Source organism: Arachis ipaensis, chromosome B9 (genome assembly GCF_059453495.1).
Source record: "Arachis ipaensis isolate K30076 ecotype BB chromosome B9, ASM5945349v1, whole genome shotgun sequence".
NCBI classification, from domain to species: domain Eukaryota; kingdom Viridiplantae; phylum Streptophyta; class Magnoliopsida; order Fabales; family Fabaceae; genus Arachis; species Arachis ipaensis.
This window is the reverse complement of record NC_142444.1, coordinates 112,718,679-112,724,678: the sequence shown is the minus strand read 5'-3', so window position 1 is coordinate 112,724,678 and position 6,000 is coordinate 112,718,679. Positions and strand designations below refer to the sequence as shown.

Sequence of the window (6,000 nt, the reverse complement as noted above, 5' to 3'; positions counted from 1 at the left end):
CCTACAACCTAACTTTGTCACAACCATCTGGTACGGGGTATGCACATGCAAATCAAAAGATAATTCTGGCATTTTCAATCCTAGTTCCTCAACTTTATCAAATGCAATAAACGAATGCGAAGCTCCAGTATCATATAATGCAACCAATGTTTTATCACCAATTAAATATATACCTCTCATTAAGGGATCCCCCTTAGCCGCATCATTTGCGTTCACAGCAAACACCCTTCCTTGGTGTTGATTCTGACCTGCATTTGGTTCCTCCCACGAGGACAATCCTTCGCCAGATGTCCAGGCAATCCACATGTAAAGCATCTACCTATACCCAACTTGCACGAATCATAAGGATGAAACGCCCACAACGATTACAAATTAAATCCGGAGATGTTTTACCCTGATTACCTCTTCCTCTCGCCTGGTGGTACTGATCAAAAGTGGGCTTCTAATGTTGCCTTGACCTTGAGAGAGATGTCCTCCCCTCTTGAAGTTCTGACCCCTCGGCTGAAAGTACTTGCCTTGGCCTCTAGCATTGTTTCCTCCTCGGTTATCTCTCGCCAATGTCACCTTCTTAGCACACTCCTCCACCACCCTTGCCTTGTTTACAAGCTCAGAAAACACTCATATCTCCAAAGGAGCCACAGCAGTCATAATGGTGTCCCTCAAACCCCCTTGATACTTTATACACTTCCAACTCTCGTAGGACTCTGGGGCACCTTGACACACCCTAGAGAACCTACAGATTTCCTCGAACCAACTAGTGTACTCGGCCACAGACAATGAGCCTTGCTTCAGCTGCATAAGCTTTAACTCCTTAGCTTCTCTTACCGACCCTGGGAAATACTTCCTATAGAACGCCGTTTGAAACACGTCCCAAGGAATCTTCGCATTTAGAAGTCGCAGCAACTAGCACTCTCCTTACCACCAATGTTGTGCCTCTCCTAACAGTTGATAGGCTGCAAACTCTACGTATTTGTTAGCTGGAACATGCTGAGCCTGTAGTGCGCACTCCATAGCTCGAAACCAATTGTCCACTTCAGTGGAGTTGGTTGAACCTCTAAAAATCGGTGCATGAACCTTGAGAAACGAATCCAAGGTCATCGGAGCACCTCCTAAGTCATTACTGTCTCCTTCGCCATTTCCATTCTTGTTTCCATTATCGTTCTCCAATGGTTGACCCATCCTTTCCATGGCTTGCATGGTTGCCGCAGCGTTAGCTTGCATAGTATTTTCCAGATTAGTCATAGCCGCCATGAACTCGGCATGGTTGTTGGCCGATTGGTCATTCTTAGTTCCTCCCCATGTACGAGTACAACCTCGTCCGCGAGTAGCCATTAGGGTTCCTGTCTACAACAAACAGTCGATATCAAGGTGACCAGTCTCAATATCAAAAATCTAGTGCTTCAATTATCCCAAAAAGGTACTCACAAACAAGCATGCTATGCATATATGAAGCAAATAACCTAAATAGCATCAAAGAAAAAGACACAGGGTATGCAATGGAGCACAATCGGTCCATCCCTCAGGCTCACAAGGACGAACCACTCTGATACCACTAAATGTAACACCCTAATTACCCTAAGCCTTACCTCATGCCATAAAGAAAAGGTTAATTAAAGGTCACGACAATTCTAAGGATTATACATTAATATATATAGAAGGATATAATAATTCTAGAAGCCCGATGAAGAAATAAGCTCAAAAACAGAGTTTCAAAAGCGCAAAACATTCACACGAAGCCACAAACTTAAGACATAGGATATAGATACAAGATTAGAAAGCTTAAATAGATATATGAGTATAATAGTCATAAGGAACTAGCCTCAGCCTGCGGAATTTAGGCCAACTAGTTACATATAGACATACAGAGCTTTGAAAGTAAAACCAACATATACAATATATCTCTCTCAAAGTAAGCCTCTAAGGCAAATATAAATACAAAAGTAGGAGTACTAAACAAAAGAAATTAAAAGACTCCAAAAGATAATCAAGATCCTTCGCTCTGTCACCATCTCGCAACTCACCGAGGTAGGTTATGCCCTGCATATGAAAAACAACAACAAAGTATGGAATGAGAACCGGAGGTTCTCATTATGGTAACAGTGCCCAGTAATGTGAGATATAAGACTCTGGGACGCCAGAGGCAATCCTAGAACTTCATATCAATTATAAATATTCAAGCTTAAAGCATACTAAAGTTTAAAACCATCACTTTAAAACCATAATGAAAGTAAGGGTAATCTAACATTTACACCGCTGTCCCACAGTCTTCACCAGCCTAACCTCCATGCGATCCCATCGCCACCACCTTCCGAACCTCCTCAATCCCAGCAGAAAACACAAGTAATAACAATGCAAGTAAAACATAAGTATAATCATGTATATCAAGAAATTCAAGAAGCAAATAATCATGTTATACAATTAGGTAAACAATGCAAGTTAGCAAAGAAAACAAACAGATAAAATATGCATATGATGAATGTCTGTCTTATTTGGCTGTGATATCTCATCGTCGGTTCAACTGCCAACCTGACACATCCCCATGGAGATGTCGCCTTTCGGTCATGAATATAACTGGGATCCCCCCACAGATATAGTGTCGGGCACACTACCCACGGATATAGTGTCGGGCACACTCTTGTAATCCGGATGTGAGCGAGATACTCTGCCATAGACTTCACATCTCAACGTAAGCGGCACTAACCACCGCCCTTACGTCGCCACCGCGACCTCGACAGGCGGGATTGACCTACCATCCCTGCCAGGTGCATAGTGTAAGACCAAAGACTTTTGAAAAGTCCTATTTTGAACTAATCTCAAATTATATATATTTATTTATAGTTTTAATTTTAGAAATTATTTTTATTGAAAAATAATTAAAGGCAATTAATTGGATTTGAAATAAAAATTAAGGTTTTTATCCATACTCTATACTTATGGATTATTTTCCTATTTATGATTTAAAGTTCTAAGAAATTCGAAAATAATGAGGTTTGGCTATTTAAATTAGAATTTTGTCTAATTTTATAATTATTGAATTATTTTTTTATGTTTAAATTATGAAGTTGGAACTTATGAAATAATAAGAATTTTATATGATTTAATTTTAGATAATTTATATTTATATCATTTAATACCTTAAGTTTAAAGATAAAGAAATTTAATTATATTACCATGTATTTTCAATTAGAATAATTCATTAAGAATCAATTAGTATTTTTATACCACAAATATTTTAAAGTAACTTTAGAGATTAAATTAGTTTTTTTTTAAAATTAGTACTCTATGCTCCAATTTTATTAAAATTATCTTATTCAAATTAAACCCAAAATCCCCAATTTTATACACAAACTCTAATTCTATTAACACACTTTTTACCCTATTCCTAAATGAAATCCTAGCCGCTACTTTTTTTTTTCCTTGAGCAAACATACATAAAATACAACACCACACAACTCCTTCAGAAAAGAAAATGAAACAAAAAGGGAAGGAGGAGAGGGATCCACGGAGAGAAAAGAGAAGAGGGGAAGGAGGAGCATCGCGGCCGCGCCACCACGCCTCGCCGTCGAGCTCATCCCGCCGCCGCCCAGCTGCGCCCAGCCCACTGCTAGTCACTGCTGTCGTCGCCAACAATGGAGGAGAGAGAAAGAGGCGAACACGAGGAGAGAGGGAAGGAGCTCGCGAAGGAGCTGTCGCCGTCGAAGCTGGGTCTGTCGTCGTCTTCGCGGGTTCCGGTCGTCATCGTCGTCTCTGCCGTGAAGCCCATTGCCGCCGTCCTTCTCGCCATGAAACCAGCGCTGCCATCGTCATCATCATGGATTGCTACTGCACGTGACGCCGCCGTCGCCGCCTCGGAGTCCGTCGCCGTCAAGCAGAACGACGGGCAGAGAGAGGATCCCCAGGTGAGAGAGAGAGAAACCAGGGAAGGCCGCGACCTGTCCAGCCGCCGTGCCCAGTCGTAGCTCGCGTTGTCGGCGCCGTCTCCGTCTGAACCGTCGCCAGATCCGCCGCTGCTGAAGCTTCTAGCCGCGCCTCTGCGTTACCGGAGCTCCACGCCGCTGCCACTGCCACCAAAAACCACCACTGAGGCCTAAGTCTGTTTGGGTAAGCGATGCATTCTGAAATCTTTAAATTAGTATTTTTGTTTTAAATTGTTTGAGGATCTGGGGTCTTGGTGTCATAGGATCGAGTTACGGGTCTTGAATGCTGAGTTCTATGGCTGCTACATACAGCATCAAGGTGCTGCGTCGTCATCGGGGCTGCTGTTGCTCCGTTTTCTCGATCATTCGTCAGCCCAGTAAGTCGTTCCTTGTTCCAAACTCTTTTAGCTGATGTTCTGTTATAGATTATTGAGTTTTACGCAACATTAATGTTTTAGGATTGAGCTAAGGTTGTGTTTAGAGGCTGTGGCTACTCCTGGAATGGTCAGTATTGATGCTGTTGTTGTGGGATAAGAATAGAAATGCAGTTTGTCGCGTAGTTGAATCGCGAATGAGGTAGGGTTTTTTCTTAAAATCTAATTTATATTACAGAGTTGTGATAAATAGATATTAATGCGAGAGAACATATGCCTGTGATTATAATTGTCTTCTAAATGTGGTTGTTTGCTGGACTGAATGACTGATTGCTTGACTGCTTGAGTAGTTTGTGATTGCTGAAAAGAAATTAGTTTGAAAGGTTATTTAGTTGATTATTATGAAAAATGGCTTTTCTTGGTTTTGAAGCTATTTTTGATGATGTAAAGGAACTGGCTTTGGAAATGGTTTAATTTTGAGTTAGTGACTTTATAAATGATTAGTATTTGAGCTGGTTTGATTTTAAAAAGAGATCTATTATGGGCACTGATTCGCTTTGAAAATTATTTGATATTGGAACTAGCCGAATCTTGGAAAATGATTGAGGTTTTGGAAAGGTTTGAGAAATGTTTGGATGGGACCCGAAAAGGGTAGCAGAATCCGAGTTTTAGAGGAGATGCTGCCGAAATTTTATAAAATTAGAAGTTTCATTTGAAGTAGTTATTTTAAAAGGTTTAATTTTAAGCATTATATAATTTAAGAATACTTCATTTATCAAAGAAAAAGTTATGTTTTGGATTGAGAATTGTTAGTGAACGAAACGAAAAGAAGGATGATGAGGATTGATTTGAAATATGATTTTTGAATGAATATGGAAATGGATATGGATTGACGAATGATGATGATATTGAGAATGGCTTAGATGTTGATAAATGATGAATGAATTATTTATATGGCTTATGAATTTGAAATATCTGAGATACGAGGTTCCCTGGATTAAGTGCCGTGGCTTGCCACCACGTGTACCAGGTTGAAAACTCGATACTCTGTTGACCCTACGACGTAAGTGTGACCGGGCACTATATAAATTCCCGGGAATGTTACCCCTATTGAGCAATATTGATTATTTGAGAAAAAGCTATGCATAGACTCTTGGGGATGCACGTCGGGGGATGGTCTAAGGACAATTCAGACTTGTTGGGTTGGCTGGATAACCGACAGATGAGCCTCATCAGCCATAGGACAGGCATGCATCATATGCATTCGTATGCTTTGCTTGGGTTTGAAATTGTTTTGGTTTGCCTAATTTCTAAACTGTTCTTAACTGCTACTTGAACTATTTGCTGTAGCTGCTACCTACTTGTGCTTTCCTTGTCTGTCTTGCCTGTGTTTGTCCTGGCGTGCTACATTTGAGAATGAACCTTGGTGCTGAATTAATGACTGTGTTGTTTGATTGTGTGGTTTTTTTTTCTGATTGAGATTTGCTTATGAGAAAGGAAAGATTTTGAATTTCTAAAAATGTTAAACACTGCCTTTTTGAAAAGGTTTTGAACGATTAGCTATTGGATTTTAGAAGTATTTATAAGACAATGATAATCACAGAATCTGAAAACAGTTTTCTTATTGAATATCTTCTTATGACAACTTTGAAACTCCGTGGTGAGACCGTGTGGTTAGGTTCTCACCCCCCTACAGCTTTACCTTTTCA

At 40.2% G+C, this 6,000-nt stretch overlaps 1 pseudogene; it reads left to right on the top strand.

The window, feature by feature from the left end:
• The first annotated feature begins 3,629 nt into the window (after positions 1–3,629).
• Positions 3,630–4,091, top strand: LOC110267439 (uncharacterized; annotated as a pseudogene).
• The last annotated feature ends 1,909 nt before the right edge of the window (positions 4,092–6,000 follow it).